The sequence below is a fragment of the Triticum dicoccoides genome, chromosome 6B (genome assembly GCF_002162155.2).
Source record: "Triticum dicoccoides isolate Atlit2015 ecotype Zavitan chromosome 6B, WEW_v2.0, whole genome shotgun sequence".
Classification (NCBI taxonomy): domain Eukaryota; kingdom Viridiplantae; phylum Streptophyta; class Magnoliopsida; order Poales; family Poaceae; genus Triticum; species Triticum dicoccoides.
The window spans coordinates 532,956,317-532,973,614 of record NC_041391.1 but is presented as its reverse complement, the minus strand read 5'-3'; positions in this window follow the sequence as shown (position 1 = coordinate 532,973,614).

Below are 17,298 nucleotides of genomic sequence, written 5' to 3'. Positions count from 1 at the left end.
CTGTATCGGTCAATCTTCCTCTCCTAACCACCTTAGGAAGCTATCGGTTTCCAACACATGTTCATTCTTTCTCTCCATGTTTCGATCTCTAAGTCTCTCAACTACACAACCTCTTTTCCCACTCTGTTACACAAATGTATTTACCTCACACACCTGCCATTGCACCCCATGCCAAGCTCTCTCTCTCTCCCCCTCTCCCTCTCACCCTGTCGCGCTAAATACATGCATTGCCTATCTATCCCCCCAACCTCTCGTGCGCACGCACGCACATTGTATATCTAGGTCACTCCCTCGAGACTGTCTCGCTCTTTCTTCCGCACGGCGGGCCACACTCGCTCAATCTCTCTCTCTCTTTATCTGAGTCTCGTTTAACCTCGTTTTCTTTCACACACAAATGATATATCTCCCTGTTCGGGCCTCGATCGACACACTCTATACTCTCTCACGCAGATTGTCTATCTAGGTCAGTCCATCCAAGCCACCGCCACTCTTTCGACCTCATGGTGGGCCATGCTCACTCAATCTCTCTCTCTCTCTCTCTCTCTCTCTCTCTCTCTCTCTCTCTCTCTCTCTCTCTCTCTCTCTTTGTATGTCTCGATTGACCTCGCTCTTTCTCGGAAAAAAATGATATATCACCATGTTTGAGCCCAGTTTGACCTATTCACATTGTATACTCTCTCACGCACATTGTCTATCTAGGTCACTCTCTCCAACCCATCTCACTCTTTCGATCGCACGGCGACCCTATGTGATCGGTTGACCTTGCTTCCTCCCACGCACAAAATTATCTACATGTCTGTGACTGGATCATCTCTCAAGCTCTATCTTACAGCCCTCACCCTTGCCAAGAGCTCAATCGGACAATATCTCTCCAGATCATATATATTTGTTCAATGAATGTTGGACCACACTCACTTTGTCTCTCTATCTATATGTCTCTCGATTGACCTCGCTTTCTCACCCTGTATCTTCCACGCGTTGAAGCTACTACCTCTCCATACCTCGCAAAGCCGGAGCTATTTACATTGTGAGGGGCACTCCAACCTTGGATTAATTTGTGTAGGCATTTATTCCGGTCGGTTTAGATTATATTTTCGTAGCATTCGGCCCACAACTACTCCAAACACCGCTGCAACCCACGCAACTCCCCTAGTTGATTTCTGTCTGGCTCGGTCATCGCTCTCTCGCACGTCCTTTCCCGCCTTCAACGTCGCACCATGGTATTATTGAAAGAACTATGTTGTTCTCTTTAATTATTATAAATAAGCTACAAAACTACACACTGATAGTCCACTTGGAATGGAACAAATTTCAACTCACAAATTGAAGTGCTACAAACTACACACCGAGGGGCCCACATGTCATGAAACAAATTTGGACCCATATACAAATTAAAAAATAAAGGACGAGGATCGAACATGCGACCGAACCTTCAAGCCGCACGTCAATAGGCACCATACGTAGAATAGCAATGTTTGTTGTACCCCCCTTTGTTCACATAATGTTTTTATATTACCACAGTCTAATTAATGGATAACATGTAATATTATTTTTAGTACTATTCGCCTTCGCTTACTGGTGGGTTCCATGTGTGCTCTTTCTCTCTCCTCCCCTTCTGCGTTTAGACGCGGTAAGCACGAAGAACTCGCGGGTGATGTTGCCGTTGACCATATCTGGACGCGTTCACAAGTCACAGCACCAGTTTCACGTACTAGCAGAACTAGTCAGTCTGTATGTGCAATGCACGTTAATTTGGAAGTATATTAAGTGCATGCGGATATTAAGTACTAGGATATTATTTGCGTGTTATTATGTGATTAGCACTATTTTTGGCATGAAATTAATTGCACGCTAAACGTGTTGAGCACTTGACATTGAAGCAGTCTAGATCGTTGGATGACAAGGAATACATGTGGCTTGATGACGTTTTATATTTAATTTGATACGGCTCTAGCAGAACATTCAATCGATCAAACCATAGATTTCGTTCAGTCTGACTCCGACTTTAAATTATACGACGATCGATATAAAATAAACGGAAATGATAAACGTTCGGATTTTAAGCATGGCAATCTGAACGTTTTTCATGGCAAATTTAGATTACGCAGCGGCGGCGGGGGTGTCTCGTGGTGGGAAGCGGCTCCTATGCCGTGCTCTGTGTGTCGTCGGGCCACTGACCGACGGTGATGGCGGCGTCTTGCGCCGTTAATGGCGTACTCCTGGACGTTGGCCTAGCTTCAAGCAAGGCCAAAATGTTCTGGACTTCGGAGCGAGTCAACTGGCTGGAGGAGGTGACTGGCATTGGTGCAAGGAAGCGGTCGACGACGGCCATCCATGCTGCTGAGGGGGACACTGGCACCCGTGTAGGGACAAGCGCTGTCAACGGCGTGGCGGAGACATTCGTGTGCACGGACACCGGTACGGGCGCGCACGTCAGTGCACGCGCAGGCGCATGCGCTGGCAGGTGCACGGGCGCGTGAAAGTCGACGGGGACCTCGTGGAACCCCGTGGGATCAAGCTCGGCGACAATGTGCGGCTCCCAACCCATCATTGCCACGGGGATGGGTACGAGCGCAGTCGGGGCGATGGGAGCCGGAACGGGAGCGGGGACAGGCGCGACGTCTTCCCGTAAGGCCAGTTCAAGCTTGTCCCAAAGCGCCTTATGTTCTTGAGACTCCGGCTGGGTGTCTTCCTCGGGAAACTAGAACACTAAGGGCAGACCATCGTGATGTGGCATGGCATACGTTTAAATCAGGCTAGTTGGAGGTGGACAACAGGAGAATCGGAGACGAAGAGAGAATATTGTAGCGATACCGGGTAGTGCGGGGTTGATTTTAAACTGCGGCGCCGATGACATTAAAAGTGGGAGCAGTTGGGACGACGGTGGGCGGCGGAGCCTGGTCAAAGGACTCGCCTCCCGGTGAGCCTGCACAGCGGTCTGCTCGCACGCCTCCCTGACAGCTGGTGCAGCGGTCTGCTCGCACGCCTCCCGTCGACTCACACGCTTTCTCAGACGGCACCTGCCAATGAGAAGCGGGGACTCGTGGCGGCACGTAAACGCCCACAGTTTTAATAATGAAAGTGTTCGCCTTAACGTGACAGGTCTTTGTTCCAAAATACCTTGGCTCTTCATTTGTGCAACTTGTCATAAGCAGCTTCTCTCAAATTGAAGAAAAAACTTATGAAGTAATATTTGTGCCATATCATGTAACCATGCTCAATTTCAAGAATTTATGCTCACTTTTGGATTTTTCTAAAATTTAAGATCCAGGATTTGAAACAATATCATAACCTGCATCATGCAATAAATTTTCAAGCCGTACATCTGTCTTGTTGTATTTCTTAAGAAAGGATTTGGCCAAACATTTTGCTTAGTTAGACTTCAGACAAGTTATATATGCAGAGTAAAAGGATAATCCCTCCGTACCAGTGCATTGTCTGATATATTAACTCAAGTACTAGGCACGAACAAACGGGCTCAATTCTGTGCTCATCCTGGTGTAGTAGTAGTAGTACTAGGCAATGCAGTTGACGAGTGACCTTGACGAGCGGCGACCGAGGGATTTGAACCGTGCTTGGCACGGTAGGTAACGTTGTCTAGTTACTAAAGCATCCCTCCATTGTTCATCGGTAGTCATTATGGACCGAGGACATGAGGGGAATTTCCTAGGGCTGGAATTCTGTCCGCTAGATATTTTGACTTGAAACGCTGAGGCTCGACTGGTTGGGGTTGCCTAATGTGCGTACCACGCACGCCACCGAAGGACACGAGCCCGGTTTATTTTTTATTTTTTATTTTTTTAGGATCAACACAAGTCAAGGTCTGACTGGTACGCCGTTGGGTCCTACCATTCGAGAATACGAAAGGAACCTTTTAAATTGCCGAACGAATCTATGTGTATTACAATACCCGTATTTTCCTTGCAACACTACTAGGAAAAGGGCTATAGATGGAAATGACACTAATGGCGCACCAGACAAGTGGTGCGCCATTAGTATATACTAATGGCGCACCACCCTCTGATGCGCCATTAGTGTTGAAACTACTAATGGCGCACCCTGACCACGGTGCGCCATTAGTACCAAAATTTTTTTTTTGAACTAGTGCGCCTGTCCAAACATACTAATGGCGCATCCCCTGGTGGTGCGCCATTACTAGTTGTAACTAGTAATGGCGCACCATCGAGGAGGTGCGCCACTAATGTTATTTTTTTTATTATTGCTTTTATTCCTTTTTTGCAAAAGTTCTAATGGCGCACCGCCAGGGGGTGCGCCATTAGTAACCTGGATTACTAATGGCGCATTTGTTGCTGGTGCGCCATTAGTAAGTGGGCAGCAACAAGATATTTTGGACAGCCTCTCCTCCCACACTCACTTTCTCCCCACTTCATTCTCTCCACCGCCTCCTCCTTGTCTCGGGTGCCTCCTCTTTTTCACCTCATTTCCACCATAGATTCATTCAAATTAAGTGGTTAAGTTACCTTGTTTTGCTAGGTAAGTAAGGGGGAAGCTATATTTATGTTGTTCTCCCTACAAACAATGTGCACATGCACTTTTTATGGCCTAGCTAGATCTATGTATGTTTGTGGTGTTGCATATGTTTGTGGTGTTGCATATGTGTTTGTGTTTGGAGGTGTACCGGTATTTGAAATGCGATAGTTGCCAATATTTTGCCGGAATGTTGATTCATTTCCGTTTCGGCGAGAATTTTGGCATTAAGCATTCTTTTTGGTCCTATTTTTAGGGAAAGTCATGCCAAATTTTTTCTTGGTTCTAAAATATCGTTTTGCTCTACCCCGCAGGCGACCATGGTCCGCATGATGACCGAAGGCATCGTGAATAGGTTTTTGAGGTCCGCGAAGGCCGAGATGCTTCAAAAGAACGAGACGGAGATAAGATGTCCATGTCGAAGATGCAAGCTGAATAGCCTTATTGCGGACCCGCATTCCGGGCAGGTGCGGGACCACCTGCTCTTGCGTGGTTTCATGGATGGCTATCGGTGGCAAGGTGATGATGATGACTACGAAGTCGTTCATGGGGGCCGGGCAAGAAATGAGGAAGGGCAGCAAGACAACCACCGCGGCTCGGGGGGGCGAGAAGACGAAGAATCCCCAGGAGATGATCACGACGGTGATGCTGTACACAGTCATCATGTAGAAGATGCAGGACATGATGATGATGCCGGCGGAGCAGACGACGTTGGACCATCGATGGGCTGGGTGCAGGACCCTCATATTCAAGAGCTGCTTCTCAAGCAGACGGATAACGCAAGAGCTGCCGCCCGAGAGAAAGCCAAGATGGATCAACTTGAGTTAGACGCGGTTACTCCGTTGTATGAAGGATGTAGGCCCGAGGATACCCGCCTGAAAGTAACGCTCATGGCTCTGGAGATGAAGGTAAAACACAAAATGACCGACGCATGCTTCGACGAGAACATGTCATTCTGGCACGAACGTCTTCCCAAGGGGAACAAGTGCCCGACCAGTTTGGAGGAGGCAAAGAAAATCGTGTGTCCTCTGGATTTACCGCACGTGAAATACCATGTGTGCATGAACAATTGCATCATTTATCGGGACGAGCACGCGGAGTCTACAATATGTCCGGTGTGCGGTGTCACTCGATACAAGAAGAGGAAGAAAGCTCCTCGAAAAGTGGTGTGGTACTTTCCGATCACTCCTCGTCTGCAGCGGTATTTCGCGGATCCTAAGGTAGCAAAGCTCCTGCGTTGGCACGCGGATAGGGAGGAGAAGAAGCGAGAAGATGACGCAAATGATCCGGAGATAGATAAAAAAGACAAGATGCTGAGTCACCCTAAGGATGCGAGCCAGTGGCAAGCATTGAACTTCGAATACCCAGAATTTGGGAACGATCCAAGGAACATCGTGCTGGGCGCGAGCACCGATGGAGTCAATCCGTTTGGCAGCCAGAGAAGCACACAACGTATCGCCAGCTAGATAGAGATCCCGGGTCTTCGAAAACCGTGTTCATGGGACATCGAAGGTGGCTTCGCGACGATGACCCGTGGAGGAAACGCAAGGATCTGTTCGATGGTGAAACCGAACCCCGAAAATGCCCGTGTACGAGGAGCGGCGAGGAAATAGACAAGCTGTTGAAAAATTGGAAAGACTGCCCACTGCCGGGAAAGAAGCAAAAGGCGCCAGAGCCGGGAAAGAAGCGAAAGGCGCCAGAGCCGCTGCTGAAGGTATGGAAAACGAGGTCTGTTTTCTGGGACTTGCCGTACTGGAAGATCCACCGTGTGCCTCACAGCCTTGATGTCATGCATATCACGAAGAACATGTGCGAGAGTCTGCTTGGTACCCTGCTCAACATGCCAGAGAGGACCAAAGATGGGCCGAAAGCAAGGGCAGACTTGAAATCAATGGGCATCAGGCAGGAGCTTCACGCTATATATGATGATGATGATGATGATGATGATGATGATGATGAGGCGAAGCAGGACACAGAAAGTCGTCGCAAAGGCAAAAAGGCCAAGAAGACCGGAAATGACTACCCTCCCGCGTGCTTCACTCTAAGTCAGGAGGAGATCGAGCAGTTTTTCACCTGCCTCCTAGGAGTAAAACTTCCTTACGGTTATGCGGGGAAGATAAGCAGATACCTAGACCCAGCGAAGCAGAAGTTCAGCGGGATGAAGCCTCACGACTGTCACGTGCTGATGACGCAGATACTTCCAGTTGCAATCCGTGGGATCATGGACGCGCACGTCCGTGAAACGCTATTTGGCCTATGCAACTTCTTCGACGTCATCTCTCGGAAGTCGATTGGCGTGAGGCAACTCAGAAGGCTACAGGAAGAGATCGTGGTGATACTATGCGAGCTTGAGATGTACTTCCCGCCCGCATTCTTCGATGTTATGGTGCATCTGCTGGTCCATATAGTGGAGGATATCATCCAACTCGGGCCGACATTCCTGCACAGCATGATGCCGTTCGAAAGGATGAATGGTGTCATCAAAGGATACGTTCGCAACATGTCACGTCCAGAAGGAAGCATAGCCAAGGGCTTTCTGACCGAAGAGTGCATCTCCTACTACACGAATTATCTAGGCATCGAGAACCCCGTTGGTCTGCCCGTCAACAGGCACCTCGGCAGGCTCGCTGGATGGGGTCACCGTGATGCCACCCAACTTGTTTAGGGTTCAACTGGTTCGGGTGCTGCCAGGCTGCGATGACTTGTTACCTCCGATTCGACCCGTCGGGGCCGACGATGATGACGTGATGACCCTCAGCGCCTGCCTGAGCTGGCCCCTGCTTTGGCCGAAGAGCTAGATTCGTTTGGGGGGCGGGGGACACCACCCCAAAGACAACACCGCCAGTCATGCCGGCGCCAAGTCGGCCCCATGGCAAGACCGCCGTAACGGTGTCGGACATCCCTATGCCACTGGATCCAAACATGCATATGGCACAGGATCAGAACGACGACGACGACGACGATGATACATTTGGCAACGTCGATCAGTACTTTGCCGAGCATGGGTACGATGGCGACTTCATGGGGCCTCCTTCTCAAGAACCAAACCCAACAAAAGACGTGTGCGATCTAGCTCGTACCGCGGAGAAGCCAAGTTGCAACAGGCGCCGTCTGGCGTTCAGCTCTCAGGAGACGCCTCCAGCTGCCGACTTCACCGAGCCTTAGATAGGCGAGGTGCGAAATATTATCAGCCCCAACACACTCAAGAAGGCGGTCTGTGAGCAGAACTCGGTCCCATTACAGGAGAAGAAGAAGGCACGCAAAAGAAAGACTAAGAAGGGTGCGAGCCAGCCGGCACCGAGTACGATCCGTGCTCAGGACGGGCCACCTTCACCGCAGGATATCTCGAGGAGGGTGCATGTGGCGGGTAGGGCGATGCTACCGACAAATATGCTCAATGCTGCAACCGGTGCTATGCGGAGTCTGCATGACAGTGTTCTTGCTTTGGAGAAGCGGCGTCTCAGGGAGAAGGATGTGGCATACCCGGTTTTCGCGGCCAAGGTGCCAGAGGGCAAGGGCTTTGTGGATAACTCCATCGGGCGTACGATCGTCCTGCGTTTTGATGACATCCACGCTATGTTGAACCTTCATCCGCTGCACTACACCTTCGTTCGGCTATTTTCGCTGAGTATGGAGATGCGGATCATTCGCGACAAGACCCCGGACATCGTGATAGTCGACCCCTTCTACATGCGTGCCAAGATCTTGGGCAGCACTGGGGACCGGCAAGTCGCGAGTTCTTACCTCGAAGGCGTCATTCTGGCAAACCAAGACAAGGATAACTTCCTCGTGCCTTACTTTCCCGAGTAAGTCCTCCCCTCAACCGGCCCGTAACATATGAATTCTTACTTTTCGATCGTTTTTCTTTTAACATTCCGTGTTTTCTGCAGTGACACACGTTGCACGCTCATCCTCCTAAGCCCCAAATATTCCATGGCCACGTATTTCGACCCGGACCGTCAGTCGAACGTAGACTACACAAATGTCAAGAAGGTTCTTGATGATGTTCTCCCCGGCTACGCCCAATCTGGAGCCACCTTCACCAGTCCTATTCGTAAGTACGGCAAGCACGTGTTCTCCCACAATACGACGTTCTGCTGCGTCAAGCAGCCGCCTGGCGGTCAGAAGGGTGCCTACTACGCCATCCATCACATGCGGGCGATCGTACGGGACCATCATCAACTTCTGCTACCGAGTAAACTCAAAGATTGGGCCGCGAGCGTGTCGGCAATCCAGGACGCGGACCTCCGACAAGAATTCTTTCGCATCCAGTCGGAGTTTGCGGAAATCATCCATCAAGATGTCCTTCGTACCTCGGGGCAGTTCTACCTCAGAAATCAACCGTCCAACAGTGACATCGACACAATGCTACAAATGCAGGATGCCAACGCCCGTTCTTTCATGACTCCCACGATAGACGGCGGCTTCATCCACGCTCCGGTCCCTTGAGTCGAGTTGTCTAGTTCTGAAACATCGATTGGCTCATGTTGTAATTAAACTTTAATGAACTTGTAGTATGTCTCTTTGGTTTTGAGAGTCGTTCAACTTAGATGTAATCGATGCTATTAATGTCTTCCTTTTCTCTTCCGATCGTTCTGTTGCATAATTATATATTGCTTATGTATTGTCTGTGAATTGGTACTAACGTTTCGTTTGGCTAGTGCATAGCGATGCCGACGTATGTCGTGTACAAGGGTAAGGTTCCCGGAGTCTACGATGACTGGGAGGAGTGTCGGAGACAGGTTCACCGATTCAGCGGTAACAATTACAAAGGGTACACCACTAGGGCCGAGGCCGAATCTAGATACGCCCGCTATCTAGCGGGAGAGGGGAGGGAGCGTTGGAGGAACCGGATGAAGACGAGTTTCATCGTGATGATGCTCATCGTGATGACCGCAGCTCTCTTCTATGTGATGGTAGTTTAGATGATCGATATCGACTTGTAATGTGAAGACAAACTCGCTACTCGCAGTCTCGAGACTTGTAATATAATGTTCTATCTTTGTTCGGTCTTTTTAATTCGGAGACTAATATGATGAATTGTATTCGGAGACTAATATGATGAATTGTATTCAAAGACTAATCTTCTATTGTATTCGATGAATCTGTTGTTGATGTGTGCTGTCTATATTTTGTCAAACTATACATTTTGTAACCTGTGCAAAAAATAGAAAATAAAAAGATAAAAAAACCTAATATTCATACTAATGGCGCATCACAGGACAGTGCGCCATTAGTATGACAGTGCATACTAATGGCGCATCAGTGGGTAGTGCGCCATTAGTATGCTGCGGTTACTAATGGCGCATCCAGTGGTGGTGCGCCATTAGTATGCCAAAGCACCTGGGTATACATGGCCCCTGGGAGGCATACTAATGGCGCACGCTGGCCTATACTAATGGCGCACCCGCGGTGCGCCATTAGTATACCAGATACTAATGGCGCACCAGGTGGTGCGCCATTAGTAAAAATTACTAATGGCGTGCTGTTAATGGCGCACCACAGATGCGCCATTAATGGCCATATTAGGTGCGCCATTAGTAGGGGTTTTTCTAGTAGTGCAAATACTAATCTCAATGTGGTAATTGATTTATGACGAGTTGTTGAATTAGAGTGAGTTTGTGATATAGTGATCTCAACGTGGATTTCACATTTCATGGTATCCCTACTAAGTTTTCCAATGCAAATTCAAATTTAAAAGATGAACAATATGGAGGTGACAAAACTTTGTATGTATCAAGCATATGACCACACACACACACACACAGAGACACACACGCACGAACACAACAACAATCCAATAAGTATAGTGCATCTATTTTTCCAAACCATGCATGTATGACACGAATTCAAAAATACTCCTTCTATTCCTAAATATTAGTCTTTTAGAGAGTTCAACAAGTGACTACATACGGAGCAAAATGCGTGAATCTAGACTCTAAAATATGTCTATATACATTCGTATGTGCTAGTCCATTTGAAACCTCTAAAAAGACTAAATATTTAGGAACGAAGGGAGTAAAATGTAAGACATCCATGGTCCTCAGTTCAATATTTAAAATGAACATGAAACTGAAACATGAATATTAAGTCTAGTACTACAGTACATGCAAATGTTGTGTTTAGGCGAAGCTATGATTGTCGGGGGTCAACCCCTCGACCTTAGATAAAATTGTGGAGCTCTGTTTAGGGTTGTTTAGATTATATTTGTCCCCACCCTCCCAACCACCGATTGGTTGTGCACCCCCACCCCTCCTCCTCGGGAGAATATCATGTGCCCCATACCTTAGATGCTATATGCCGATACGAGTTGCTTGGAGCTTGTAGATCTGAGATATAGCAGCTCACATGATGTGTCCTAATATTTTTGCAGGAAACCTTGATGAGTTTGAGAATTGCACACAATTTGTACAAAAACTACTCAAATGCCCTTGGATCCCATATCCAACGACCTCGAAGCTCGTATCACCGAAGCATCTAAGATGAAGGAGGACATCATATTCTCCTGTATGTAAGAATATCATGTGCTACCACACCTTAGATGCTTTGGTGATACAAGCTCTTCGGAGCCGTTGGATTTTTGACCCAACACCTCCTCGGTTGTTCGAATGATTTTTTGCAGAAAAGCCCCAAAAGAGTTCGGCCACTGCTTACAAGCACAAAGACTGCTCAGATGCCATTGGATCTCAGACCAAATGATCTCCAAGATCGTATCACCGTAGCATCCAAGCTGCGATAGCACCTTATGTTTTCTCGCACGGGAGAATATGAGGTGCTCCCACACCGTAGATTCTATGGTGATACGAGTTCATTGAGATCTAACGGCCCACAGTAGGAGGTTTGAATGTTTTTGCAATATAAGGCCGATAGAGTTTGGGAAATGCGCAGAAAGTACAAGTACTACGCATGTGCCATCTGATCACTGATCATACGACCTAGATGCTCATATCACCATAGCGGGTAATTAAGCTACGGGGAGCACCTAATATGAGCAATGGAGAGCCATTGGATCGAAGATGCAGTGGCACACACAAGGCCTGAATGTTTTATTTGCAAAAAAACCTTTGGAGTGTTTGGAAATTGCACATAATTACAAAGACTACTCCCAAGCCATTGGATCTCACTTCCAACGGTGTAAATACTCGTATCACCATAGTATCTAAGCTGCGGGGTGGATGTGATATTCTATGCCGCTGTCATTTTTGTTCGTAAACTTGCAAAATACGTGTAACTCGTGCTGTTACTTGTCTAACCGCGCAAAGTGTTTGTTCAAAAAAACCATCCTACACTGAAATATCAGAACAACACACGGGGGTCCCACTTGTCATTAATCAAACTTGGACCTAAAACTAACAAATCTGAAAGACGAGATTCAAACTAGCAACCTGGACTACAAAGCGTAAGTCGATAGCCTGAAACAACAACGGTTGTTGGATTTGTCCCATAACTTGATTTTATACAGTATTTGCCTTGAGTAGAGTAGAGGGAGTGCCTCGTCAACACGTGCATGACCGTTGTCTCACTTACTGGTGGGTCCCAGGTCTGCAATCTCAATCTCTCTTCTCTCCATTGTCTAACCTTTGCACGGGCACACACGAAGAGTGGCGCTAGCTTGCCGTGGTGTTATTACAACTAAAAAAAGCTTGGAAAATAGAAGAATCGCCTAGAACAAGAGACGTTGTGGCTGGTCGAGACGGAGCTAACCACATCTATCCTCCATGCCACGTTTGCATGATGAAGCTGTGTGGCTAGTGGGGTGTTTTAGACCGACTAGCTGGGTCCCGAGGTCGAACCATAGGTACTACGTCTGATACAGTATATTTTTACACACACATTTTTCCTCCGTGCCGAGACGTGACACACCCTACCATGCGGTTTCGGGGTCCTCCCGGGTGGTGCACGCATATATTCTTCCCGACGTGGGACGCCCTACCGTGCATTTTCTGGGTCCTCCTCGGTCGTAGCGCCAAAGCAAGTAAATGAGTCGTCAAATCACGAAAGACCACCTTTGCCGCCGAGTACATCAGTGAAGCACGGTGGCTAGCTAGTTGGGCTAGTTCGACCGATTAGCTAGGCCGCCGCGACATTTGTTTTTTGACCCCTTTTTTATCTACTTGCCGGCAGGTAAATTTAAATATCCATCGCGGCGTTGCTCTGGTGTTTGGGTGTGGTAGGATTTTTATTTTTTTGATTGACGGGAGCAGGCGCGACAGGATTTTTAATTTTTTGATTGACGGGAGCATGCGCGGCGGCAATTAGTCACGATGACTCCGCCTGTAAAACCCACTGCTCCCTGATGTGAGAAGTCGTCGACTGGTGTTTTAACGTGGTGAAAACCAAAAGATTCCCCGCTCCTCGGCTGGCTCCCTCTGGCTTCCCGTAGATTGCATTGCCTTTCAGCCGTTTCACCCCCTTTGCTTCCTCCCCCCATTGCTTCTACCTGGTGCCATGGCGGCGCAGCAGATCACGGAGTCCGAGGCGAGGCGCCTGACACAGGAGCTCCATGCCAAGGATGCGGAGCTCAGGGCCAAGGACGTGGAGCTCCGTGAGCTCAAGGAGGAGAGGAGTGCCATGCTCCTCCGTTATGTGCGGGAGTTCACAGAGCTTCAAAAGCGGCAGGCGTCCACCACAAAGATGCTCGAGGCGTCGGCGTCATTTCTGCAGAAAGCGGGAGATACGGTAGGCCGTCAGGGGAGCCGGCTGGAGCGCGAGTGGTCCGATCGTGACGAGGTCCAGGATCGCCTCAGCCACTTGGTGAACCAAGTTGCCATGCACGTGTTGCGGCTGCGCGATGCCTACTGTCATGCCAGCACAGCGATGCCGGCCGTCGGGCTAAACCCGTTTGACAACCCGGTCGACTTCAACGAGCTGCGGCTTCCTGACCTGGTCTCCTTCTTCACCTATATCTCCAAGGAGCTGAGCCGTCTCCGCGCGATGGTGGGGGCTGAGCTGGACAAGGAGGGGTTGCGGGCTGCCGTCGCCGTTGCCGAGCGAATCCTTTCAGGGCTCCGTCACCGGAATCCATTCGTGCCATTGGACGCCGTCTTTGACGAGCTGGCTCCCATCGACCGGGAGCAGGCTCTGCGGGCGGTTGCACCCTGCATCACCAACGTCGTGCGCCTCAAGAAGTAGAGGGACTTCGGTGGTGTTTAGGCGCCCTCTGCATGGGCATGTCCATGTCTCGGTGCAACATGACCGTTGGATCAAACTCAGACGGTGCAGATCAGTCACTGTAGCACAAAGCGTGTGGGTGTGTTTGGTTGCATTCTCATCTCAATATAGTTGTTTCCTCTTCATGTATTTTTGTCAACGTACTAGTGTGGACTCATGCACCCTTCATGCACTCTGCCAAACACCCAAAAGTGGGTCGAGAAGGGAACTTTTTCTCCCATCCCGTGCACCCTTCTTACACCCTGCCTAACACTATTCATGCTTCATATGGTTCATGTTTCATGGAGTACTGTAGCACCATACTCTCCGTGCGTTGTGGACCTAGTTATGTTAACAATTATCTCACCATTCATTCTCGACCGGACAGTCGAAAAAGTGGTACTATGTTACATATAGGAGTAGTTGACATGCGCACAACATCATTTTTTATCGCTATATCTTACTACACTAGCAACAAGATTGTGTAGTACTGACGTATGAACCACTGCACATGCCTAGTAGTAGGAGCATTGTGTATGTTCAAGTGGCTGCCGTGTTTCGCGCTCCTCCATCGTAAGAGTGGAAACGCTTGCTATAATCATTTTTTTCTTCAGAAAAATAGTGGACACGCTCTACCATGCAGATTCTCCTCCAGCAATGCACTAAATTACTCACTTTCACTAACGTGTGGGACAGCCAGCACCTGGGTCCACCAGCCATGCACTAAATTACTCCGTAGTAGAGTGACAGTAGACTACCCCGATCAAAGCGCCGCAGTAATTCCCAATGAGCCGTCAAATCACAAAACCCCCTCCTTTCCAGCAGTAAGTTGGACGGACGAAGAAACCATCATGTCACTCTTCTCTCTCAGCTTCCTCTCTTGAAGAAAACCCCCACTCACTTCGCTTCTCCCTCATCTTGTTCCTCCTTTCACTCTTCTCTCTCAGCTTCCTCTCTTGGATGGACGCTGGAGCACCGGCCGACGTGATGTCTATGGCTCTGGCCAAAACCGTCGAGGCTCATGGTATGAAGAAGCGCAAGCACCCCGCCGAGACTACCGCAGACAAGCCCAAAGCCATCGCCCTGTCCAAGCCCCCCTCCCCGGGATCCCTCATTAAGCAAGTCCAGGTAATGTCTCTTGTTGACGATCTTTTTCTCGATCTTGATCGTCTTTTTTCATCTAACACGCAGTACTAGTACTGGTAGTACAAATTTCTGGGTGATCTTGCATGTGATTTCAGTGTGCCAAATGACGGTTCTAAATTCCTCTTTTGACCAAAACATGCGAGAGGTTGACACTGATTTCTTATAGATTACTTTCAACTACTCCCTCTGTCCCAAATTTCTTATCTTAGATTTGTCTAGATACGGATGTATCTAATACTAAAATGTGAATTGATACATCCGTATCTAGACAAATCTAAGACAAGAATTTTGGGACGGAGGGAGTACTTTATGAACATGCTACCTTTGAAGAGGGTATATTTGCCTCAGTAACTTGTGTTATGGATATTGCAAGTAATCCCTCCGCTCTCATGCCTTTGAAGACATGTTCTAGTGTCTTTGTTCACTCATTTCTGTGCGTATATGTAGTCATATATGGAGTATAATATCGAAAATCTTCTTATATTTCTGAACGGAGGTAGTAATAAAATATGGTTTCTATTTGAATTAGAACCAGGTCCGCAGCGGAGATGAAGTTCTCAAAGTCATGTCGTGTGAACTGGAAGACCTGATGATGAGTTCTACTGCTGAACTATCCAGCTGTTGTGTCCTTGTCGCCACGTGTCCTGAACTAGTGTTTTCCTGTAGTTTTGTTGTCAGGCGTGTTCTTGAGGCTGTACTTGAACACAACAATTTCCTGGTCGTGCCTTCGATTACGAAGGGTGTGGTTCTTGTAAAGCTTCCCAACAAATCTCATGCGGCCTGTCTTCATCATCATGTTTATGAGTGGAAAGACCACTCTGTTAGGTTCTCCAAGGTTGACAAGATGGTGATGGTGCATGTAGACATCTCACACGAAGTCCATGGCCTAGTCAGTTATGCGGGGTTCATCCCGTAGGTCGGTGGCAAGAAGTAGTATGCAGAGTTTAGTTAGTGCAACTTTGCTTGTCTGTAGTAAGTACTATTGTTTAGTACTTGATTTGTGTGTGTGAACCCTGTATTGTTTATTAGTACTGCCGCTTTTGGTGTGTGGTCAGTCCTGAGAACGGTCTATGTTAATGTCTATCCACTCAATTTAGTCTGTATATTTTGAAGTATCCAGATCATATTTTTTGTGAGGACGGTTTATCAACTATGGTTACACTCCAATATCTGTGCATTGCAGGGTTTATCGCACCCACCAGGATTTCCATTCCCATGGATGTTCGGTCCATACGATTTGTCACAACCTTTGGACTGTCCTGCTTGTAGGAGTAGGCGGGGCCCTTGCATGCCACGCGTAGTTGGACAATCAATCTTCTGTTTAGTACTTCAACATAGTGATTTCATGGTAAGGATTCACTCGTGTCACATCAAGTAAATCTTATTGATTTACTGTCTAAATCTTATTGATTTAATGTCATGTTTTCTTTCTTTTCCTGCAATTTTATGATGCAGGTTTTGCCATGTGACATTCATCACAGAATAAACCGTTTGGTTTGCTATAAAATGGCCATTTTTGGAGGTTTCGCTTCTTATGTCATGTCAGTAACGAAGGCACTGTCCATCACTTATATTACTGAAAAAAGTTGGATCAGTATGTTGTCTGAGTACAAGCTGAATCCCTATGATGAACTGCAGTTTGGTTTAACAAAAACGCCACAATTAGTCCTTCTCGCGTTTAAAAGAAATGAAGAAAAAAACTGGATCACGGTCACAGATCCTTGTCAAGTTAGAAAGATGATCATAGCAGACCAGACACGATCACCGCTGTCTCGCACATCGGTACCACCTTCAGCAACGGATTGAGCACCGATAGTTGCTCTAGCACTGACAGCGGCAGCAACTCAGTCTGATCCAGCTGAGGATTGGGCACCGACCGCGTCAGCGGATCAGTCTGATCTACCGGAGGATCGGGCATCGAAACCGGCACCTGCTCCGACACCGGCACCAGCTCTACAAGGAGCACCATCTCCGGCAGCAGCAGCGGCTTCGGCACCTGCACCAACACTAGCACTTGCATCTGCTCTGGCCCGTGCAGTTGCACCGATAACAAACTGGGCTGCAGTTCGCACTTCATATACCAAAGTCCTTACAAAAACCGACATGTCCACCTTCTTGGTAAGCATTGGCTGCCCAAGTGCTTCGTTCTTTTTTCTTTCCATGTTGTTTCACATGATTCACTGTGTTGATCTAACTGTTTGGGTATGTCTTCTTGTTTGCAAACAGAGAATTCCTAGAGCAACGAGGGAGTCGTTCAACAATCCGGGCGACCGCGGCCAAGTTTCTCTTACCATGCACAACCTTGCTGTGAATGAACCTGCTCAATATACCGTATGTATAAAGGATGGTCGCATGATGATTGATGCTAAAGGATGGTCAAGGTTCAATCCTAAATCATATCTTGCGGTAGGGGATTATGTCAAAATCGAACTTTCTCGGCAAGGAGATCTGGTCCAAATCAACTTTGAAATTCTTCAGTAGCAGCACGCAACTGCCGAACTGATCTATCCTCCG